The following is a 25,202-nucleotide window of genomic DNA, read 5'->3' as shown; positions in this document are numbered from 1 at the left end:
GATGTTGATGAAGAGGAAGAGGAGGATGGTAAGATGAAGATGATGGCAATGATGACGATGACGATAATGACGGTGAGGTGATAACAATGATGGTTATGGTGATGACGGTGTTTAGGGAGGCTTTAACTTAGACCCAGGGTCACTCAGCTCATAAATATTAGAGGTTTGATTCAAACCCAGGTGTCTCTGACTCCATATCCTATGTTCTGTTACCATGTATGGTAAATGGTATGTGACTATTTGACTAATGAATGATACAATCAGTGCTCTACAGTCACTCAGTCAATTGATCCATTGATCAATACGTATTTATCAAGCACCAACACAGACTGGGCGTTGGGCTAGATGCAGGGATACAAAGACAGAAATGAAACAATCCCTGTCCTTGATAAGTGTATATTCTATAAGAGAAGATGATATAGACACATTTACGTATACACCAAATAAATAATTTTGCAAAGGAAGATACTGGCAGCTGGGGATGGGGATAAGGGACTCATGACAGGCCTTATGAAGGAGGAGACATTTCATGTGAACTTTAAAAACAAACTAGGGATTCTAAGAGGCAGAAGTGAGGAGAGAGGGCACTTCAGGTATGAGGCACAGCTTGGACAAAGGTTAGAAGAGGGGAGATGGAAAATAATTTTTGAGGAAAAGCAAGAAAGCCTGTTTGACTGAGTTGCAGAGTTTTTGAAGGGGAGTATGTGTTGTAAAACTGGAAAGGTGGATTGGAGCAGAGTTGTAAAGGGCTCTAAATGTCAAACAGAAAGGAGTTTATATATGACCCTAGAGAGGTCACTGAGGAGCTGTGATGGTCAGGGAGGTCTTCATGGAGAAGGTGGGACTTGAGCTGGTAAGTATAGGATTAGAGATGAGGGAAGGACCTTTCACGTGGAGCAGAGGTGTGAACAAAGGTGAGGATTTGTAAGCTACATTTAGCAGATGGTCATGAGGTCAGCTGGGCTGAAGGTGAGAGGTCCCTTAAGGGGAAGAGACATGTGACATGGAAGGGCAGATTGCGTCTGGGTTGTGGAGAGCCACACACGACAGGCTAAGAAGTTTAGACTGTCTGGTAGGCAGCAGTGAACCACCAAAAGGTCAAGTCTTGCCAGAATGATAGATGAGATAAGGCTGACCATTAAGAAAAGTGCTGACTGTGTTTTTTTAAAAATCCCACTCAAACTTCTGCAGATGGAGCCTGGTCAGCTTCTTTTGGACCTGTCTTTATGCCCAGAGCTATTCCATGGCAATAGACACCTTCAAGCTTTGGCTGTTAGAATGAATAAACAGCTGGCCCAGATGTTTATTCCACATGGACCAGCCAAGTCTACTTAGCTTCCTGAGCCAATGAAATCACTCTGCACTGGGGTGATGAGAGAGATGGTTCATCTGTAGCAGAACTGAGCAGACAGCAATGGAGACATGGCCAAATGGGCCTCCCTCTTGGGACCAGGGAAGGGAGGAGCCTTCTAAGTCTTGGGGAGCTGTGGCATGAGGCAGGGGGTAGGCGGCATTCAGACTCTCTGGACCTGCTTCTCTGACCCTGGCAGCACTGAGATTTCAGACTGTCAGGAACCAGACCCCCATGGCATCCAGAGACTTGGTGCCCGGAGGTAGAGAAGAATATAATAGATAGCCTGTCTCTGGATGCAAGATGCCCTGGACTGTAGGCTACTGGGGGTGGATGGGAGGGAGGGATGGTGGGTAGACCAGGCAGGAGAGGCAGGAAAGGAAACAGCCTTCCTGTGGCAGGCGCGGCTGATGGAACATGCAGCGGGCCCCTTTATCACTTGGTTTCTGTTGGAACAAGGTGTCTGCTTTTGGCTGGTGACCATCCTGCCCATGCTAGAGAAGCTTAAGGCTTAGATCAACTGCCTGCCCTGGCAACACCTCATCTCCAAGACATCTCTCCTCCCTCAGACTGGAAAGAATCCGGGACGGGAAGTTAAGAGAACTGGACTCCAGTCCCAGGCCTCCTGAAGACTTCCTGCCTAGCCTTTCTCCAGCTGCAAAATGCAGCTGAGATTGGATCTGCAAGCTCCATCGGAGCCTGAGTCAGCCCCAGGGATTGCACTGGACTCCCAGGCTGAAGGTGATGGGCTCTGCTAGGCCTTGGGATTGGCAAAGATTCTGGAATTGTTGAATGGGTCAGAATTTGCTACCCAATCAGGTCCTAGGATCATGGATCTAGAAATAGAGGCAACTTTTTGTGGTTGTTGTTAAGTCCTGTTCGACTGTGCCTGACCCCACGTGGGGTTTTATTGGCAAAGATACTGGAGTGGTTGGCCATTTCCTTCTCCAGCTCATTTTACAGATGAGGAAACTGAGGTAGACAGGGTGAAGTGACTTGCAGTTCATCTTGACTCCAGGGGTGGCGCTCTATCCTCTGCCATAGATAGACTGCTGAACTTAGAGTTAGGAAGACCCGAGTTCAAATCTGCCTTCGGCCACTTTCTAGCTGTGTGCCCCTGGGCAAGTCACTTAGCCTCTGTTTACCTCAGTTCCCTCAACTTTAAAATGGGGCTAATAATAGCATTTACCTCCCAAAGTTGTTGTGAGGATCAAGAAACATACTATTTGTAAGGTGCTTCACAAACTTTAAAACTCTTTGTAAATTGTAGCTTTATTTTTATTATTAATCTAGAACTGGAAGGAACTTTGGAGGCCTCTCTCCCCCATGACTACAAAACACTCTGTCCTCCCCTGCACCTCTTACAATTCCCTTCAAACTCCACTCAAGTGCCATCTCTTACATGAAGCCTTCCCTGATTCTCCCATTCCTAGATTCTCCCTCCTCAGCAAATCATCTGATATTTATTTTGTATATGTGTGTGTACACAATTCACAGACCTGTATGTGTTCATGTGCATATATGTGTATATACACACCTAAACACACATGTTCATATGTATGCATGTACATATGCTTGCACGAATATATTCAATTCAATTCAATTCAATAAATATTTACTAAGCACCAATTGTGTGCTAGGCACTGTGCTACGCACTGGGGATACAAAAAGAGCAAAAGACAGCCCCTGCCTTCGAGGAGTTTATATTCCAATGTTTATACGTGCATATATATATACGTGCATATATATATATATGCACACATGTGCACATACATACCCACATGACAAACGTGTATATGTGCATGCGTGTATGTGAGTACATCTGAGTGCAAGTATGTATGGGTGTGTATATGCACACATATGCATACATGTATATATGTATATGCCTGTATATATATGTATTGTGTGTCTAGGTATGGGTGTGTATATGCACATATATGCATACAGATATATATATCTATACCTGTATACATGTATTGTGTATCTAGGCATGGGTGTGTATATGTACATATATGTATACATGTGTATGTGCACATGCATGTTTATATGTATTGTGTCTCTAGGTATGGATGGGCATATGCATCATATACACACGTATGCATGCATATGTATACATGCAGACAGTGGAGGCACATTTCTACAATATACACATTTATCTATTGAGTATGTATGTATGATTGACTATGAGCTCCTTGAGGACAGGAATTATGACATTTTTGTCTATCTTTAGCATTACTGCAGTGCTCCGAAACAAATGCTTAATAAATGCTTGTTGACTTTTTGCTTGATCTAAACCCATCCTTCCTTTTTGCAGAGGGGGATGCTGTGGCTGGGGGAGGGTTAAAGGGCTTGGAGGTAACCACTTAGAGCTATTCCAAAGTGAAAGCCCTTCACTGGAGCTCTCTAAGCCCAGGCTGGACAGCCTCTTGTCAATGATGTTATCGAAGGGGTTCTTGTTCTCTGGAAGGATGACCTCTCAGGTTCCCTTCAAGGTTTCAATTCTTGAATTCCATCTCACCCCTAGAATTTCCTCCCCTTCCTTTCAGCGCGGGACCAGCAGAGGGCGCCAAGACTCCACGCATAGGCCCTAGCTTTCCTTTGCGAGAGCTGAGAAAAGCTGGGATCAATTGGCCATTCAGTGGCTAGAACTTCAGAGCTCTACGAAGGGCCTTAGGAAAAGTCTACTCATTTTACAGGAAACCGAGGCCCAAAGATGGGTCAGTGACATTGGTAGCTAAGAAACAGAAGGAGGATATGAACTCACATCTTTGGCTCTGGGTCCTTTCCAACACAGCCACAGTGCCTTTTATGGGATAGGAAGCTGTGGGTGCAACTTTGGTATGAGCTGGAAAATGAAATGGTGGAGAGCACTGGGGTGGGGTAATACCTGGCCGTATGGAGCCACAGGGTGTGGAGGAGGGTTATCTCCCTCTTTCACCCATTCGGGGAAAAACAGCCAAGTGTACCCATTTTCTCTTTATGCCCAGTACTGGTCTTTGTTGCATGAGAAAGCTAACCAACGGTCGTGGGCTCTAACTGTAACTGAGTAAGCTTGCCCAGATTTGGGACTCCAGCCTATCCTCTCATTTTCTGGAAGAGCTACCTTGCACCAAATTTCATCACAAATGGGCTTTCCCAGTGGAAAGGCTGGCAAGATGGGATTGGGGAATTGTAGAACCATAAGAAATTGGAACAAGAGTGGGAGTTTGCTAAATTATTAAGAGGCTAAATTATTATTTTATGATTCCACATTGTGAACTAGTGTGGAATTTGGAGTTTTAATGGTTAGTAAACTCAACATGAGTCAATAATGTGATATCATAGCTCATAAAACCAGTAGAAACTTAGGTTTCTGTGAGAGAGGCAGTGTCTGGGACAAGGGAGGTGAGAATCCCTCTATATTCTACCTTGGTCAGCAAACGAACTCATTTTCCAGATGGGGAAACTAAGACCAAGAGAGAGAAAGTGATTTGCCCAGATGAGGGAGAAGCACTAGGCAAGAAAGTGACCTGCTAGAGTTTCTTTTTAGATGAGATTGGAATTCACCTCTCTGTGTCTACTATTTTTGCCTGTATAGGTCAATACTATTCACCCGGCATTCCAAGTTTAAAAACTCATGGTGGTTTTTTATTTCACCTTCTCTATGACTCCATGACTGATCAGTTCCTGTTTTTTGCTGTTCCCAAATCCATAATATCCATCCTATGTGCTCCTGCCCTCTTTATCGGCTCTGTTGCTACCTTCCTGGTGACCCTCATTTCCACATGTTTGGACTGCTGAAGTTAGCTCCATACAGGTCCTAGCATCATAGACACAGCTAGAAGAGACTTCAGAGGGCATTGAGTCTAACTCCAGTTTACAGAGCAGGAAACTGAGGCTAAGAGAATTGAGTTGTACAAGGTCACACAGATAGTAGCTGTCAGAGGTGGGCATTTGAACCCAGGTATTTTGGCTCCAGAGCTAGTACTTTGTATCACACTGTCTCTATTCTCTGCCCCCCTCCAATCCATCTTTAAGGGAAAGGAATAAGCCTTATTAAGCACCTACTATGTTCCAAGCACCGTGCTAAGAACTTTACAAATACACCATTTGATCCAGCCTTAAAGACATGATCTCTCTGACACAGGTGTCATAATAACCCTTTTCAAGCTTAGATTTGATTCTGGCAATCAAAAATTCTCCAGCTTCTCTATCTTGCCTTCAGAAGAAAGTTCAAACTCCCTTGCTTGGTATTAAAGCTCTCTGTGATCAAGGTTCCACCATACCCTTCCAGTGTCATGCCATATTATTCCTTTTGACATCTTCCAAATTCTAGTCAAATAGTCCCTTCACTCTCCTATCTATGTGCCTTCACTCACTTGAGTACCTACACCTGGAATCTCTTCCTTCCTATTTACTTGTTTAGTTTCTACCCATCCTTTACAGACAACCTCAAAAATTCCCTTTACTAGGAAGCCTTCTCTTATCTCCATGGCTGGTAACGACCTTCTCCCTTGGACCTCAAATATCATTTTGTTCTGCACCCCTGAAATGTACTTTATCATCTAATATTGTATATTATAGTGATCATATTCCATGTACTGGAGACTACCAATCTTTCCTCCCCAGAGGAGTGCAGCTCCATCTTCTACACCTATATGTTTTACCTAACCAGGCTTGGGTAATTCCAGTAGTCCTGCACACCTGCCAAAGGAAATGTTGGTGGACTGAAAGATATTTGGAAGAAAGAGAGGTGCTTTCTTCCATCTCTACAAGTGGGAAGTGCTAATATGCCTGGCAGTTGTACTGATTGGGCACTGGGGAAGAGAAGAGGCTAAATTATTATTTTATGATTCCACACTATGAACTGGTGTGGAATTTGGGGTTTTAATGGATAGTGAACTCATTATGAGTCAATAATGCAATATCATAGTTCACAAAACTAGTATAAACTTAGGTTTCTTTGAGAGAGGCAGAATGTCCAGGACAAGGAAGGTGAGAATCCTACTGTATTCTACGTTGGTCAGATGGCCTTTTGAGTATTTTATTTATTTTTGAGCAGCACATTTTAGAAAGGACATGGATAAACTGGAGACTATTCAAAGAATGGTGAAGGGCTTTGAGATCCTTTTAAATGAACACCAGTCCAAGGAAAATGGGACATTTTTCTTGAAGAAGAGACGATGTAGGTGAACATGACAGCGCTCAAATATTTGAATTCTATGGAAGAGAGTTAAAGTTGTTCTACTTGTCCCCAGAAGACAGACCTAGTAGCCATGAAGAGAAATTGAATAGAAATAAATTTAGAGTTCTATGAAAGGGGAAAAAATCCTAATAATTTGAGTTGTTCAAAAGCATGATGGAAAGTCTGGGAAGGTAGTGAGTTCTACTTCATTTGAAATCTTTAAGCAAAAACCTTTTTTTTTTTAAATATTTGGCAGCTGAGATCCTTGGGCCATTTATGAAGGGAACTAGATGACCTTTGAGTTCTCTTACAGTTCTGAGAGTCTATACTTCTGCCAACTGGGCATAAACCTCCTCATTAAGTACAAAGGGATATAGCTAGTCTAAATCCCTGGGAAAACTTGTAAGAATCAGATCAAGGGTCATGGGAATAACAAGGAAAAGTAAGACTTTGGATGTTGCTGTGTTGGGGGTTATAATGCAGACTGGCAGAGATTCCGTAGGAATCCGATCCCCTGGGAAAGGGAACAGCTGCCATCTGCTGGTGACTGAGGAGAACTTTGAAGAAGAGAATTTCAATAAGTGTGAGTTGTAGGCAACACAGACTTCAAGCAGAACAAAACAAGAAATAATAATAATAGCTAGCATTAAAATTGTGCCTATTATGTGCCAGGCACTGTGCTAAGCACTTTATAATTCTTACCTCTTTTGATCCTCACAACAGCCCTGGGAGGTTGGTGCTATTATTATCATAACCCATTTTGCAGATGAGGAAACTGAGGCAAATGGAAGTTAAATGACTTTTTTAGGGTCACAGAATCCCTAGGAGGTAGGTGCTATTATCATCCCCATTTTACAGATGAGGAAATAGAGGTTAAGTGACTTTCCCAGGGTTACACAATTAGTAAATGTCAGACTGGATATGGACTCACAATGGAATCTAGGGACCCAGTGGTCTAGTGGCATCTACTAAGAATGGAAGGATATAGAAGCCATAGGTAAAACAACCATGTGTTGACAGATGGAAGAGCTAGTGAGAAGAGCTCCCATGTGTCAAAGAAATGTCCAGCCATCCCATGCTAAAACCCAACCCAACCAGTAATGTAAATCACTGAGCTTACTTTGGGCTGTCAGGAAAGGTGGCTTATTGGTGTAATGTTGTCTTCTATGGCCTCTGGTATGAGCACTATCTGTTTCCAATAACCTGTAAGTAAATTCAATAAAATACAAACTCCTTCAGGACAGGAACGATTTCATTTTTTGTCTTTGCACCCCCTAGAGTCCAGCACAGTGCCTGGTACACATCAGGTGCTTCATAAATACTTATGAAATTACTGAATGACCTTACCTGTGTACACATTGTTTCCTTCGTCACCATGGAATGGAAGCTTGCTGAAGGAAGGGATTGCTTTGATCTTGCCTTTGCGTTCCCAACAATTACCATAGTCGTTGGTACACAGTAAGCACTTAATAATTGTTTGTTGACTTGAATTGAAAGCTGTTCACATGTTGAACCTTGTGAATCTATGAGCTGATAAGTGGAGATGGTGATGACACCCTGCAGGAGAGGGGGAGACACTTAAGTTCCCATATCATGTAGATGGGGCCAATGAGTTGGAGAAGGAAAAAGTCCCCAACACATTTCTGGGGCCTTTGTGTAAGAAGGGCACCTTTGATGCAGCGGTTACTCCCTTACCCACTAGACTGCAAGCTGGGAACGGGGGTGAGTAGGAGGGATTGGGGGACAAGAATGGTGTTTCATCTAAACTTTGTATTTGGTGCACATCAGTAATAATAAATGGTGATGATGATGGTGATGATGACAGCTAACATTTAAATAGCACCTACTATGTGCTAGCAACTCTGCTAAGTGCTTTCCAATTATCATCTCATTTGATCCTCACAAAAACCCTGGGAGGTAGATTCTATTATTATCTCTATTTTCAGATGAGGAAATTGAGGCAAACAGAGGCTAGGTGACTTGTTCAAAGGCAAGGGAAGGGAAGTATTCAAGGTGGGATTTGAACCCACTTCCTTCATGTTCTTTCCTCTGTTCCAACACATTACCTCCAAGAGGGAACCTCAGAGGTCATTTAGTTCAACCCTCTCATTTTATTAAGAAGGAAACTGAGTCCTAGAAAGCAGGAATGGCCACTCAAGATGTCACACCTGAAACTGGCAAAACCAGGACTAAGTCCCAGAGTGGTGTAGTGGAGCAAGCCTTGGCCTTAGAGGGACAAAGACCTGGGTCTGTCTCTTACTAGCTATGTGATCTTAGAAAAGTTACTTGACCTTTCTGGTCCTCAGTTTCCCCATCTGTAAAAGTAGAGATAACTGAGCTAGAACATCCCTAAGGTTCTTTCCTATGAAAAGTTTTCTGTGAATTTATAGGCACTGGTTGCTGCTAGCCTATGATGCTTCTTACTAGGAAGTAATAGTAGTAGTCATTACCGCAAAATTTCTTAGTCACTTCGGAGTAATCTCTCATCTTTTCCCATTCATTCATTCATTCATTCATTCATTCATTCATTCATTCAGGTATGCATGTATGTGAACATTCATTCATTTGCACATCGTAACTACTTAATAAATGCTTTTTCATTCATTCATTCAACAAATAGTAATCTAACGCCTACAATGGGCCCAACTCCCTACTAGACATTAAAGATACAAAGATGAAAAAATGATGTAATTCTTGTCTTCAAAGAGCTTACAGCCTGCTAATATAGATAAAGCAATTACACATACTACTTGGGTAGAAGAAGGAAACTTGGTCTTAGAGACAGTAGTCTTACTTCCAGCAATCAATCAGCAAGCATTTATTAATGCCTACTATATGCTATGTACCTATCGTGTGCCTACTATGCCAGACACTTGGAATACAAAGAATAAAAAGAAAAGTTGGAAGTTGTTTTAGAGACCATTTAGTCTAATACCTTTATTTTACTGATGGGGAAACCTGAGGACAAGAAAGAGGGGTCTTATCCAAGTTTATACAAGTAGTAAGTGGCAGACCCAGGATTTGAAACCAAGCCACCCGTCTACCATAATACTGCCTGGCAATAGAGCCATGAATAGGAGTTTTTATGCCTGGGGTAAATTCCTATCTGGATCAAAGCTCTGGTAAGTACGCCCCAGTTTTAGTTTTGCTTTATATAGGGCTTTATATGTTATAGTCACTAAAACAAACAAACAAACAAACAAAACAAAAAATAGTTGTTGAATACGTAGGAGGGGGTCTTCCTCTTAGAGGGGGAACACTCTTGCTCTGTCTGTGGTCCTTTATGCCCCAAAAGTTTTGAGGGCAAAAATATATGCAGGATAGTCAGTTGAGAGACTCTCTTCAGAATGTGTTCATTGAAATTACATACTTAAAAAACAGGCTACAAGTTTAAGACAGCTAAAAGATGGAGAACGCCGGATGGGAGGTAGGTCCTTCAGGGCTTCACAAGCAGAGGAGGGGCAGCCTTCTGCGATGTTTCAGTACACAGCGTGGGTTGTTTTCTCTCTCAGTGGCCCACAACATCTCGGGCTGTGAAGGGCACCTCACTTAAGAGCCATTTCCATTAAGAACGCCCTTCCTGTCTTATGTTCCATAAATCCCGTATCAGCGCCTGTAATCAGATAGGGACCCTGACTGTTGACTTTGTTACGGTACCTGGAGCAAGTCTCTATCTGCTAATTTAAAGCTATAAAACTATAGCTCAGGGTTCCAGTGCCCTAATTCAGACTTCCTCTTCTCGGGGGCATTCGTGCCAAAGTGAATAGGGAAGAAGGGAGGGGGTGAGGGAAGGGAGGAGGGGAACGCTGGCTAATGAAGTTAAGGAAGGCAGGACATCCTCTCCAGCATCCAACAAGGCTTTCCAAAGCCAAACACTCTCTCTGTACTGCCTAGGGACAGACTGGCTTCTCTCCCACCGTTTTTTTTTCTTTTTATTAAAAATGTAGATATCTTTTGTTTTTATATCTGAATGTATCCTTTCCCATTCTCTGCCGAGTGAGCCATCCTTTCTAACAAAGATTTAAAAGGGAGATGGGGAGGAGAGGAGGCAAAACAGTTCAGAAAAACCAGCAGATACCTTAGCTGAGTCTGAAAGTGTATGTAATACTCCCCACGCGCAGTTTCCCACCTTTGCAAAGAAGGTAGGGAGGAGATGCATTTGCTGACCCTCTCCAGGGTCAGGTTTCTTAGTCAGCATAATTATGCATAATTTTGTTTATTTGGTTAGTTTTTTCTTTTTCATTGTTGTGATTACTGGGTTGTGATGACTTCACTTCATGCTTCTCTGAATTTTTCCTCTTCCTCGTCTCTTAATTACCGCCTCCGAGAGGACCCAGTGACACAGTAAATGTAAAGCACTTTGCGAACTAGTAAATGTCATATAAATGGGAGCTATGATGATGATGATGGTTTTAATAGTGCGCATGCCACATTCATACCACACAATTTGTTTAGTCATTCCCCTAATCAATCAGTCTCTACTCTGTTGCCAATTCTTTGCTGTCACAAAAAGTTCAGTTATTAATATCTTGGTACATGTGGACCTCTGGGTAAAGCTAGCAACAGGAATTTTTGAGTCAAAGGTTATGAATATTCTACTCCCTTTCTTGGCATTTTGACTGCAAGATTATCAATTAAGAGTTGGAAGGGACTTTCCAGGCCATCTAATCCAAACCCTGATAAGAAGGGAATAGAGAAGGAACATTAAGTAATTTAAAATCACTTTCCAGAATGGCTGGACCAATTCACAACTCCACCAACCATGTATTAGTGTGCCGGTTTTTCAATCACCCCTCTAATTTAGGATTTTTCCACCTTTTGTTATCTTTTTTTTAAACTAATTTGGTGCGCATGAGGTGAAACTTCAGGGTTTGGGTTTTTTTTTTTGCATTTCTCTCATTATTTGTGATTTGGGGCATTCTTTCATATAGTTGATAATAGCTTGCAATCCTTTTGAGGACTGTCTGGTTATATCTTTTGACCATTTATCAATTGGGGAATAGCTCTTGGTCTGATAAAATCATGTTAATCCCCTATAGATCCCTAAATCTTTAATCAGAGATATTTGTTGCAAAGTTTTTCTTTTCCCTCATTTGGCAGCTTAATTTCTTATCCTAGCTACACTAATTTTATTTGTGCAAAAGATTTTCAATTTCATGTCCCCTATAATTCTGGGGCAGCTAGGTGGCATAGCAGATACAGTGTTGGGTCTAGAGTCATGAAGACCTGAGTTTGAATCTAGCCTCAGACACTTAGTAGCTGTGTGACCCTGGGCAGGTCACTTCCCCCCATTTGCCTCAGTTTCCTTACCTGTAAAATAAGCTGGAAAAGGAAATGGCAAATCACTCCAGTATCTTTGCCAAGAAAACCCTAAATGGGGTCATGAAGAGTTGGACATGCCTGAAACAACTCAACAACAACAAATAATTCAGGGGCCAGTATTTTATTTCTTCCTCTCACCTCCCTGTTTTATAGAATCCCATCATATTAGAATGTTAGAGTTGGGAGGGCCCACGAATACTGAATGTCAGAACTAGGATGAACTTTAGTATATGAAATATAAAAGCTGGAAAAGATCTTAGAAATCACATAAGGCAACCCCCGATCTCTCTCCATAGATGGGAAAACTGAGGTTCAGAAAAGTTAAAATAAGTTGCTCAAGGTCACATGGAAAATAATTGATATTGTTTTGAATTTTACCAAGCAATTTGCATGTATTATTTTCATGTGTGAAGTGGTTACCAAATGTATCATACCTCATTTTACAGACAGGAGGAGAACGTACACTCAGAGCCTGAAAATCCACATTTACATAGTTAGTAGAGAAGATAGGATTTGAACCCAGGTCTACCTAGATTATTACCTGTCATGCTGGTAAGCAACAGAACCAGGATTTAAGTTTAGATCCTGATTTAGTACTAAAAGGGAGCTTTAGGTCTTCAAGTCCAAGTACATCTTTTTACACATAAATGAGTATCAGAGAAATTAGTTTACCTTTTCAGACTGACAGTTAACAAGTAGGCAGAAGTGGGATTCAGACCCAGGTCGTTGGACTCCAAATTCAGTGCTCTCCCATTGTTCTACAATGCCTCCAGGTATAATTCTTCATTGGAAGAACAGCTGAATAGAACCTTAGACCTTTGTTTCAACCTCTCTATCTTACTGGAAAGGGAAACCAAGGTCCAGAGGGGAAAAGTGAAGACAGTGAGGTAGGGTGGAGAGTGCACTCATTTTGGAATCACAGGACCAGGGTTCAAATTTCTGTCTTTTGACTCTTTTTGTAACCCCAACACAGCATCCTAGGCAAGTCCCTTCTTTCCTCATTTATACAATAAGAAGATTAGGGTAGACCATCTCGAAAGCCCCCTCCCCATATAAATGTTAAGAATTCAACATTTAGCCTAAGATCCTATGAAGGGACTTACTCAAGATTCCCAAGTTACCCAGCAACAGAAAGGGAAATGGAAGCCAGGTTTTCTGACGCTCACTCTCATGCTCTTTCCACTGAGTTCCTTCCCCCAGCCCCCTCCACCTCACCCTGCCCCCCTCCTCCACTTCCACCTCCATCCCAGGAGCCTGGAATGGAGACAGCTCTGTCTTTGGTGATGTTCCAAGGAGCAGCCTGAGCTCAGGTGGCAAAAGGAGTAGGTAGGAAGATTAAGTCGGCTAAGCAATACGGGTCCTTGTTCATGCTTGGATGTCTGTTAATTTTGTAGAAAAACAAGGAGGGAATCCAACGAAGATGGAATGGAACCTCAACTGAGTGCTTTTTTAGAATCCATCAAGGGGCCGTTTAACAGCTATCATGAAGGGATTCAGCCAGTTCAGGGGAATGTACATTAATGTAATTATGGTATATCATTACTCAGTGGTTATGGGTAATGCAGTTGAATTACCTGAACGGGAGCTCGGCTCGAGGCAGAGTTCTGCAGTTTCTTTACCTCTCTTTATCAGATAGAGGTTCTTAGATGAGTCTCAGTATCTAGATAATTCAAATAATTAAAAAAATGACAAGATGCAAGAATGTAGAAATCATCTTTCTCCTTAACTCCTCGAGTTTGATTTAGACATAATAAAAATGACATTTACATATTGCTTTAAAATTTATGAAAGCACCTTTAAAATCATAGAATCATAGACTTGGAGCTATAAGGAGCCTTCGAAGGGATGCAGCTCAGGTTCTTCTTTTACAGAGAAGGAAATTGAGGCTCGAGTGCCTTGTTGACTGACCTGCTCAGGGTAATTTCCCCTCTTCACCCTAGAATGTAAGCCTTTGGGGGATAGAGTCCATTTTTCATTCTTGTCTTTATATCCCCGACATCTAGCACAGTCTCTGGCACACAGAGGGCACTTAGTAAATGCTTGTTGGATTGGACTGGATGGAAGACATCGTGAGGGATAACCAGGGTAATTAAAAGAAAAGTTTTTGGTTTTGAATCATCTCTGTGAGCCCTCTAGACTGATTAGATTCATTGGATAATTGCCAACACCTCCTTTCACTTTATGCTATATAGATCTGAGCCGTGGATGCCTGTTTCTTAACCCCTCGGCATCTTTGGCCGGTCACAGGAGAATGGGGCCCCTCTGTTACATGACATTCCGAACCCAAGCTGTGTATATGGGCAGGGAAATATAAATGTGAGCGACTCAGGGGTTTTGTTTTTTGGCTTTATTTCTGTCAGGTGCCCAGATGCTTTTGCTCAGTGGTTAGAGCCCAGGGTTATTGAGGCTAAGTTACCAGGTGGTGCTTTTCTTAAGACCACAGAACTTCTTACAGAGTGAGGCTGTTCTGTGACCTACAGACAGTTTCTCCTGGCCCTGGACAGTACCTTCAGGTAGTCAGCCCAGTCAGGAAAGGGGGTTGATAACTCAGTGTCAATCCATCTCCCTTCTCCATGTATGAAAGTTTTACATCCCACCTCAGATATTTACTAGCTGTGTGACTCAGTTTAAGTCACCTAACCTCTTTGTGCCTCAGTTTCCTCCTGTAAAATATTGGTTCTTAAAAGGATTGGTACTCCTTCTAGTCCTCAGATTTCTTTCATGGTATAAATGTTAGCTTTTCTAAGAAGCATAGCTCTATTCTGAAAGAACTGCCTCAGAAGCTTGGAGGTTCCTCTGAGGAATCAATCTCTTGTAGATTCTGCAATTCATTTCCTTCCTTTCTTTCCTCTTTCTCCTTTCTTTCTTTTTCTTCTTTTCTTTCTTTCTTTTCTTTCTTTCTCTCTTTCTTTCTTTTTCTTTCCTCTCTTCCTCTCTTTCCCCTTCCCTTCTCTGTCTCTCTTCTCTTACCTCCCAGACTTCTCTCCCTTGCTCTCTCTCTATCTCTTCTCTGTGTCACTCACTCCCTCTTTGTGTCTGTTTCTCTCTCCCTCTCATCCCTCTTTCCCCCTTCCCCTCTCTCCTTTCCTCTTCTTCTCCTCTCTTCTCATTAAAGAATCTAAGTATAGCCTAGAATGGTGATTTTCCAGGAATAATTATAGGCTGAGTCTAGTTTCTAGGCAAATTCAAGTCAAGTCACAAACACTTATTAAGCACCTACTATATGCCAGGAACTAGGGATAAAAAGAAAGAACAATAAAATAGTACCTGTCCTCAAGGACCTTATTTTCCACTAGGGAGGTACAATGTGTAGCCAGATAAGTATACAAATGATCATTTGAGGACCAAGGAGAGAGGGCTAGCCACTACAGAGCTTAGGCAAAGCTTCTTACTACATCGAGTGCAAGGACTTTTCAGGGGTAAACTGGGAGAGGGAAGATGCTCAGAGCGACCTGTCACTTGTGCATGTAACTAGGAGATAAAATTCCATGGCAGTCAGCCATGCCTGTCTTCATCCAGCTGAGGAAGCTGAGGTTCAGATGATGTGACTTAGCTGAGCTCATGAACTCAGAATCATGAGACCATAGCCGCGGAACTAGAAGGGACCTCAAGAAGTCATATAGCTCAACTGCCTTGTTTTATAAATAACAAAACTGAGGCTCAGGGACATTAATTGACTTGCCCAACATCACACAGGTAGCAAGCATCAGAGCTGAGAACTGACCCCGACCCCTGGCCCTTGGATTCCAAAGTCAGGACTTTTCCCCCCAGACCACACCTTTGTGGCCAAAGCAGAACTGAAACCTGGGTCTCCAGTTTTCTGACTCCCATTTCATCCCTCCCTTCTTTTCCATTCCACAATACAAAATATTCCTTTTATTTTGGGGGGGGAGGGGGGCAATATAAATGAGTATGCTTCTCTCTTTGGTTCCAGTATCTCTCCCTGTCTGTCTGTCCCTCTGTCCTTCTTGCTGCTCCCTCCCCCCCCCACTTAGGTGGTTCTGATAGAGATAAGCAGCCCACGGATTGGGGGTCCTGTCACCAGGCCTTTGAGGCCATCTGCCCTGAACCATCACGAGGCAGTGGTGGTGGTGGTTGGGGCAGGGGAGGGGGGAGGGATTCGCCTTAACCAATAGCACATGTGTTTTCCCGACTTGCCTTTCCTTTGCATTTTGTGTGCGCCCACATTCAGAAAAGCCCATATTGTTCTGGAGACACAAGGATTTGGCATCCTCCCCTTTCCTGGGGGCTCCTACTACACAGGGTCCATCCATCCTTATCTCTCTCTCCCGGGGCCGGGAAGCTTTCCCAAGAGGAGAGGACCAGAATGTACAGGACAGCCAGTTGACTTAGCTATAGACCAGCCAAGGAGAAAGGGAGTGGACAGGAGAGAATATTCTGTAGGACTGATAGATGCCTGTAGTTTATAAGTTATTAACCACCAGGTAACAGATTTGATTAATTTTGTGCCTGGAGGTTTTTTTTTCCTTTCCCCTCCTCCTCCCAAAGAATCAGAGAAAACAAAATATTTTTCTAATTAAATAAATCCACGGTGCCCGCTAATGGAGCCCGTCTGTGAGCTCGTGACAAGGCAGGGGTAGAAGTGGAATAATGATTTTATTTTTTCATTAAATAGAATTATAGGCAGTTACTCAAAGCAACCCTGAGCCTAATTGAAAGAAAACCATTTCTTCTTAATTTACTTTCACGGTTTGGAATGATAAAAGAGCGCGTTCACTGGGAAATTAAATACAAAACACAGCACAAGTAAAGGACCTTTTTCTTTAGCTTTTCAGTGAGTTTTCTACCCCTACCCTTCTCCAAATCTGAAGCCATGATCTTCAGGCACAGGTGAGAGAGAGAAAGGAGAAAGGAAACCCCCATCCCCCTCCAGCTCTTGGCCTGCCCGAATTTTTTATCTCCTTTGAAAGAATGTAAGACGATCAATTCATTCATAGCTTCACAGACCACCTCATTTTACAACGAATAGCTAGCATTTGTATAGCACTTGAAAATTTGCAAAGCCCTTGACCTGTGTCACTTCACTTGATCCTTACAAAGAGCCTGTGAAGTAGGTAATATTATTATCCCTATTTTAGAGATGAGGAAACTGAGGCAAACAGAGGTTGAGTGACCCTTCTAGGTTCACAGAGATAGTTGTGTGTGCGGTTGGATTTGAATTCTTGTGTTTCTGACACTGTCCTGAGCTCTAGCCAAACAGATAGTGCCCCCTAACCACCCAGATGAAGGAACTAAGACCCAGAGTGGCAAAAAACAAAAGCAAAAACCCAAAATCAACCAACCAAAAAGGAAAAAAACCCAAACCAAAAACGCAAACAAACAAACAAAAACAAAAAAAAAACCCCTTTGCTTAAGTTCCCATAGGTAGGGTATAGAGATACTAGGAAATATAGAGATAAAAACCAAATAACCCTTGCCTTCAGGGGGCTTACATTTCAGGGAATGATGTAGATCGGCAATGTATATATGAACAATGTCCATAGCTGATAAGGCAATATAAAATACATATGTGATATGAGCACAATGTAATTTAATTATTAGCTAGGTGGCACAATGGATAGATCTGGAATCAGGAGGACCTGAGTTTGAATCTGGTCTCAGACACTTGCTAGCTGTATGACCCTGGGCAAGTCACTTAATCCTGTTTGCCTCAGTTTCCTCATCTACAAAATGAGCTAGAGAAGGAAATGTCAAACTACTCCAGTATATTTGCCAAGAAAACCCCAAATGGGGTCACAGACAGTTGGCCATGACTGAAAAATGACTCAACAACACAAACAATTTTCAATATGGGGAGGTGGAGAAGTGTGTGCCTGGGAGAACAGCAGTAACAACAACAGGGATCAGGAAAGACCTTCTATGAGAAGTGACACCTGAGCTGTGCCTTGAAGGGAACTTGGGATTTCCAGAACTGAAAGTGAAGAGGGAGGGCATTACAGGCAGGGGGGGATGCCTATGCAAAGGCACAGAGGTGTGAGAGTCTCATATGGGGTATAAATAGCACACTGGCCACTTTGCCTGGAATAGAGGGGGGGGGGATTCTGTGTAATTGGCCTAGGAACCTAGATTGGAGTCAGCTCTTAAAAGGCTGGTTCTCAGTTTGCTTTCTGTGATCCCCCTTTCTCCCCTCCTCTTACCAAAGTCCCAGTAATAGAAATGACTTAATAGAAAAAGCTTTAAGGTTCCTAGAGTTCTCTCATAACAATCCTGGGAATTAGCATTATTATCCCCATTTTACAGGTGAAGTAACTGAGGACCAGAGAGCATGGAGTAGTTTGCCCCCAGTGACACATGTAGGATGGCATCCTAAATTCATAGATTTTGAATGATAAAGGACCTTTTTATCATTGTTGTTCAGTCATTTTTCAGTGGTGTCTGACTCTCCATGACCCCATTTGGGGTTTTCTCGGCATATATGCTAAAGTAGTTTGCCATTTCCTTCTCCAGCTCATTTTACAGACGAGGAAACTAAGGCAAACAGGGTGAAGTTACTTACCCAGGGTCACATAACCAGGAAGTGTCTGAGGCTGGTTTTGAACTCAAGTCTTCCTGACTCCAAGCCTGGCACTCTATCTACTGTGCCACCTTAGAGCTCATCAAATCCAACACCCTCATTTTACACATGAAGAAGCTCAAGTCCAGAGAGGTTTAAATGACTTATCCAAGGTCACACAGCAAGTATGTGTCTGAGAGCCCAAACACTGGACTTTTAATGTTAGGTCTGAAAAAGAAGCTCTGGTCTCTTGGTTCCCTCCTTCATCTTCCAGCAGAGTTGGAAGTTGGTTTGGTCTTTCCTTTATGATGGATGACGTAGGCTTTATCCTGAGTAGGGGTGGAGGCAGGACATGATTGGGACCAGTGAGGGTATTACTGCCAAGTCCCTGTATAACTGTGTTTATTCCTAAGTTGGTTAATGGGTTACTAGGATTATTTTTTATCATATGTAGTCAATACTTAATATTTATTATAATACAATATAGTATAATCAATGTTTAAACCTGGCCTAACCTAATCCAATCCAACCTGACAAGCATTCATTAAGTGTCTATGGTATGCAAGGCACTGTCTTCTCTTCTAGATCTTTTTGCTCACACTCTTCCCCCCTGCTTGGAATACTCTCTACTGCCAACTCCTTAGATTAACTCCATCCTTCAAGGCCCATTTGCAGTCCTATCTCCTCTATGGAGCCTTCAGGGATCACACCATCTCACAGCAAACTCTTTCTCCTCTGAGCTCACAACAACCTCCCTAGAATGCAGCTGGATTGGAGGACCATAGGCAGGTAGGTGTCCCAGTGGATAGAGTGCTTGCCCCGGAGTCGGGATAATCCTGAATTCAAATACAGCTCATATGCCTACTAGCTGTATGAACTCGGGTAAATCATTTAACCATCCTTTGCCTCACTTTGTCTCTTCGGTAAAAAGGGGAGTGAAAATAGCACCTACCTCCCAGGGTTGTTGTGAGGATCAAATAAGATACCATTTTAAAGGGCTTTGTAAACCTTGAATAAATGAGAACTGTTATTACTAGATTTAGAGTCGGAAGGGATCTTAGAGACCCTTTAGTCCAAGCCCCTCATTATGTTGCAGAGGAACCAAGATGGGAGTGAGGTGGGTGTTGGAGGTGGTGGTAGAGTGACCTCTCCAAGGTCACAGAGGCAGCACACAGCAGAAGCAGGATCTGAACCCTCTCCTTGATGTCAGAGCCAACATTGTATGCGCTCTTCTACCAGTGTGTGAGAGAATGAAAACTGGGTTGTCTGGGGACAGGGGTAGGAAAAGGGAGGGGAAGGAGAGGTTTCAGAGATGTTGATCCCACATGCCAGAAACTGTTCAGGCAAGATCTGTTTTCACTAACCATTTCTGCTACTTTTTACACTAAGTGCTTCCTTAAGAAGGTTGGAGCTGCTCAGATAAGGTTTCAGCTACCGCTGGGACCCTTCTGGGAAGCTCCCTCTTGTGCCTCTGTGGGGCTCACAGGGCCAACTTCCCCTTCCTCTCTCTCAGCAGATGGAAACTCAGCCCCTGAGGGGATCACAGAAGCTCTTTTCCATTAAGGGGTCTTCTTTTTGTTGTTGTCATTTTTCAGTCACGTCTGACTCTCCATGACCCCATTTGGGGTTTTCTTGGCAAAGATAGTGGAGAAGTTTGTCATTTCCTTCTCCAACTCACCCCTCCCCTAAAAAAGGTAAAAAACAAACAAACAAAAAAAAAAGAATAGGGGATAAGGAACATTTTACTTAAATCATTTATTCCCGTTAGAGAATGGCAGCAGATGTCATCACGGGAGTCTAGGAATTCTATTTCTATTGTTTACTAGTTAGTCAGCAAGCAAGTATTAAGTACCTACTATGTGCCAGACACTATACTAAGCACTAGTGAGACAAAGAAAGTAAAAAATAGTCCTTGCCCTCAAAAAGTTCCTTTCGTCTAGTGAGGGAGACAATAAGCAGAGAACTAGGTATGATATGAGATGTAATTTGGTGTAAGTGGAAGGTAATTTCAGCAGGAGGCATGAGGGGATAGGGAGACCACAAAAGGACTCCTGGAGAAGGCAGGATTTGGACAGTTTTGTAGAAATTCAGAAGATAGAAGTGAGGAGGGAGAACATTCCAGGTGCAGGGGACAGCCAGTACAAAGGCACACTGTTTGAAGACTCACCCTTGCCATTTATCACTATATACGATCAATTTAATTCAGTTTGAAGAGCATTTGTTAAGCCCGAATTATTTTCCTGCCATTGCTAGGTGCTGAGGAGATTTGAAGGGGAAAAAAACCAAAAATAGCCCTTGCCTTCAAGGAGCTGATGTCCTGCTATGGAGATAGAATAAGCACACAGGTAAGTCCATACACAGTTGGTACAAAGTAACAAAAAAGGAAGTTTGGCTTAAGGCGGAAAGAACATTGATGATAAAAGGAATCAGGGAAGGTTTCTTGTAGGAGGTGACATTTGATATGAGCCTTACAAAGAGGCTAAGGATGCCAGTAGGCAGAAATAAAGAGGGAGAATACTCTGGCCCAGCTGCCACTCAGGAAAGTGAGTGATGGAGGGACAAATAAGAGACTAGGGTCCCCCTCTAAGCCTAGGGTCCTTCTCACACAAGCACATCTACTGGTTAGGCACAGCAAGACAGAGGATGCAAATAGCAAAAAGCCCTAATGGGAAAATATAATGTGTGGAAAAGGGATCTATCATGAGATGCAAAGAGAAGAGATACCAGCAGCTTCTGGAAGACCCTTTGTGGGGACTAGTGTGTAAAAGGAGCCTGGAAAAAAAAATGGAAGCACTCTGTCCTAGAGGCAGACTTTTAAGCACCACCTGAAGTATTCTTTGACTTCTGGGCCAGAGAATGGTTATGTCCCCTGGAAAAGGGAACAAGTACCATCTGCTGGAGGATGAGGAAAATAGCAGAACAAGAGGGGCTTGCAACGAGATAATACCATGCTAGATGCTGCTAAAAGGTGTAGAAAGTAAAAAAAAATTGGGCTCTTTGATAAAACCATTAACACCTGTGGGCAGCTGAGGAGGGTTGAAAGAACCCAGAATTGTAGAGTACAGAAACAGGGGTGCCTGATGTGATCTTTGTGAAGCAATTGATACAACCCCAATAGGAGCTGTAGTCATCCATCATCTGTTAAGTGCTATCTAGGTTTTATTGCATTTTGTTAAATATTTCCTAGTTACATTTTAATCAGTTTGGGCAGCACATGGGCAGTGTCTTTGATGCTTCTGCTTTAGAGAATGTCTCATTTTTCTGAATGATTTCCTTCACCCAGATGATCTGAATATTCCACTATCTGACCTCATCCTCCAGATTAGTCACCAGCTTCCCTTATAAGCGCACAAGTTCACAAAACTTAAAACACAAACTTTTGTTTTAAAAGTAACCAAAACACTTATTTGTGGTCAAATGAAGAAGTAGTTTGGTTTGGACGACGATACCTTGCTGTCTCTTTAAGCACAGCCTCCAAAGAGTGTCCTTTGTTCATAATAGGAGCAGAGATTGAGAGCTCACAGGGACCTCAGAGATTATCTAAGTTCGGCTCCCTCATTTTACAGATGAGAAAATCAAGGTTAGATTAGTTAAGTTACCTGCTCAAACTCATACAGGTAGTGAGAGGTGGGCTGGGAGTCCAGGTCCGTAGATGCCAGGGCCACTGCACGCAATGCCTCCCACTTCAGTTACTGTCTGCATATCCCTCTCAGAACCCTTCTTTGGAGGGCAGTAGCCATGCCTGAATAATTAGAGCATTAATAGACACTTTATAAAGGTCTTTTGAGGATGATTCATTTCCTTTCAGCACTGTGCAATTCAACAAACATTTATTGAAAACTATGTGCCAGGAACTATATTAAGACCTGCCTGTACAAAGAAAGTCTCTGCTCTCCATAAGCTTCTATTCTCCTAGGGAGTATAGCATCCACCCAGTTAACTACAGGCAGGTCCCCATCAATGCAAGCAATGAATCCACCCAAAGTGGTCACACTATGAGAGTTCCTTCCTTCCTTCCTCCTTTCCTTCCTTCCTTATTTCCTTCCTCTCTGTCTTCCTTCCTCCCTTTCCTCCCCTCTCTCCCTTTCTTCTTTCTCTTCTTCTCCCCTTCCTTCCCTCCTTCCCTTCTTCTCTTCCCTCCTTCCTCCCCTCTCTTGCTCTCTTTCTTCTTTCTCTTCTTCTATCCTTCCTTCCCTCCCTCCTTCCTTCCTTCCTTCCTTCCTCCCCTTCCTTTCCCTGTGATTTTAACTTCCCTTGCCTTCTTTCAAAAGACACTGAGAAAGCTTAAGCACAATGCAGAAAATAATAACAATAATAACTAGCATTTGCATAATGTTTTAAGGTTTGCAAAGTGCTTTACATATTATTTGATCTTCATACAACCCTGAAGAATAGGTGCTATTATTATTTCCATTTTACAGATGAGGGAACTGAGGCTGATAGAGGGTAAGTGATTTGCTCAGGGTCACACAGATAAGTGTCTGAGGCAGGATTTGAACTTAGATCTTCTGGAATCCAAGGTCAGTACTCTATTCACTGAACCACATAGCTGCTTGGACTAGAAGTGTTGTTGTTGTTGAGTCATTTCAGTCATTTCTCAGTCTTTGTGACTCCTTGTGTGGTTTTCTTGGCAAAGAGACTGGAGTGGTTTGCTATTCCTCCTCCAGCTCATTTTACAGATGAGGAGAGGCAAACAGGGTTAAGCGACTTGCCCAGAGTCACACAGCTAGTAAGTGTCTGAAGGCCAGTGCTTTATCTACTGCCCCACCGAGGTGCCCATTAGAAAAGGAGAGTCAGTAAAGCCGGGATTCTGGACCTTTTCTGTGTCAGGGAACCAACTCCTTGGGTCATTTGGTAAAACCCATGGACCCCTTTTAAGAGTCATGTTTTTAAACACATTAAATAAAATGCATAGGATTACAAAGGAAATCAATTGAATTGAAATAATTATCAAAAAATTATTTTTTAAAGTTTATGGACTCCAGGTTCAGAAATCCTAAGAGTAAGTAGGATGAAGAGATGTTATTTAGCATTCAAAAAAGCTTATTGCTAGGGAGGTAAGCATGATAAAATATTAAAAGGAAAAAACAAAACAAAACACTAGATTTGGACTGACAAGATTTGACTTTTGTCTCTTCTCTCAATTACTATCAATTCATCTACTAACAAGCATTTATTAGGCACCTACTGTGTGCCAGGCAAAAACAGTCCCGGCTCTCAAGGAGGTACCCCTGAGGGAGAAAACTTATAAATAATTAGTTACATACAGAGTATGTATATCTCTACAGATGGTGTAGAGGACAGAGCACCAGCCTTGGAGTCAGGAGGACCTAAGTCCAAATCTGGCCTCACACACTTACTAGCTGTGTGACCCTGGGCAAGTCACTAAACCCTGTTTGACTCAGTTTCTTCATCTGTAAAATGAGCTGGAGAAGGAAATGGCAAACCACCCCAGTATCTGCAAATAAAACCTCAAATGGGGTCAGGAAGAGTCAGACACAACTGATAAATGACCGAACAATATAACATACAGAATATCTGGAAAGTAATGGGGGTGGGGTGTGTGTGGAAGGCACTAATTAGCTGCCTGACTTTTTATAATTTCCAGGTCCCAAACTTTTGGAAGTTCATCCATGAGCTGGAGAACATCCAGAGGAGGGCAGCCAGCATGGTCAAGGGTCCGGAGGTCATGACAGAAGAGGATCGGCCAAAGTGACTGGGCCCATTTAGGTCAGAAAAGAGATAACTTGCTGTGATACTTGCCTTGAATTATGGGAAGGCCAGTCTCAGGAGGGATCAGCTTTGTTCTACTAGGCCCTAATTTGAAGAACCAAGAACATTGAGGCTATAGGAACGGGTAGGACAGTTGCAAAAGGCAGATTTAGGCTTAGTATAAAAACCAGCAAGCAAAGAAAGGATCCCACTCGTTAGCTCCATCTCAAAGTGGTAAAGGCTACAGTGAGAAGCACAAGGTCCCCTTTCTTTAGGTAGAGGCTGAATGAACTTATGTTAAGCATGTTAAGCTTCTCAGAGGGAGGGATTACTTCGTTTTTTGTCTATACTCTGCACCCAACATAACTCTTAGAAGGGAATAGGCACTTTAAAAAATGCTTTTTGAATGAATAGATGCTATAGAGGAATTTTGCTGAGGTCCAGATCCCAACTCTGAGATTTTATGAAGGCTCTCAACTTTTCAGACCTCAGTTTCCTTCTCTGTAACATGCAGGGGTTGCTAAGAATGACCTGTAGGTCCCCTTTCAGCTTCAACACTACTGGATGCTGTGTGCCTGGGGCTTAACCTCATATCTGAGTCTGCTACTGGGGAGAGTCAGTCCCTATCCCCTGAGGCCCTCACCATCTAGTTATGGAGACAAGAGTCAGTGGCAAACCATGCAAGACAGCATGTAATTAATTTAGTGTTTGTTATGGGGTACAGACCATGTCCTGGAGCAATTCAGAGGAGAGGAAAATCAATGAGATCTGGCAGAATCTTTGTGCAGAAGGTGAGAGTGGAATTTGATCTTCAAGGCTCAGAAAGATTTGGCAGAGAGAGAGACAGAGACAGAGATAGACACAGTGACAGAGATAGACACAGTGACAGTGACAGAAAGAGAGAGAGAGGAGAGACAGAGAGACAGAGAGAGACAGACAGAGAGAGAGAGACAGAGAGAGACAGAGACAGAGGCAGTGACAGAGACAGAGAGAGAGAGAGGAGAGAGAGAGACAGAGACACAGAGAGACAGAGACAGAGACAGAGACAGAGAGAAAGACAGAGACAGAGACAGTGACAGAGACAGAGAGAGAAAGAGAGAGAGAGAGAGAGAGAGAGAGAGAGAGAGAGAGAGAGAGAG

This window comes from Vombatus ursinus, unplaced genomic scaffold, assembly GCF_900497805.2.
Source record: "Vombatus ursinus unplaced genomic scaffold, bare-nosed wombat genome assembly UNPS02014932.1, whole genome shotgun sequence".
Lineage (NCBI taxonomy): Eukaryota > Metazoa > Chordata > Mammalia > Diprotodontia > Vombatidae > Vombatus > Vombatus ursinus.
This window is presented reverse-complemented; position numbering follows the sequence as displayed.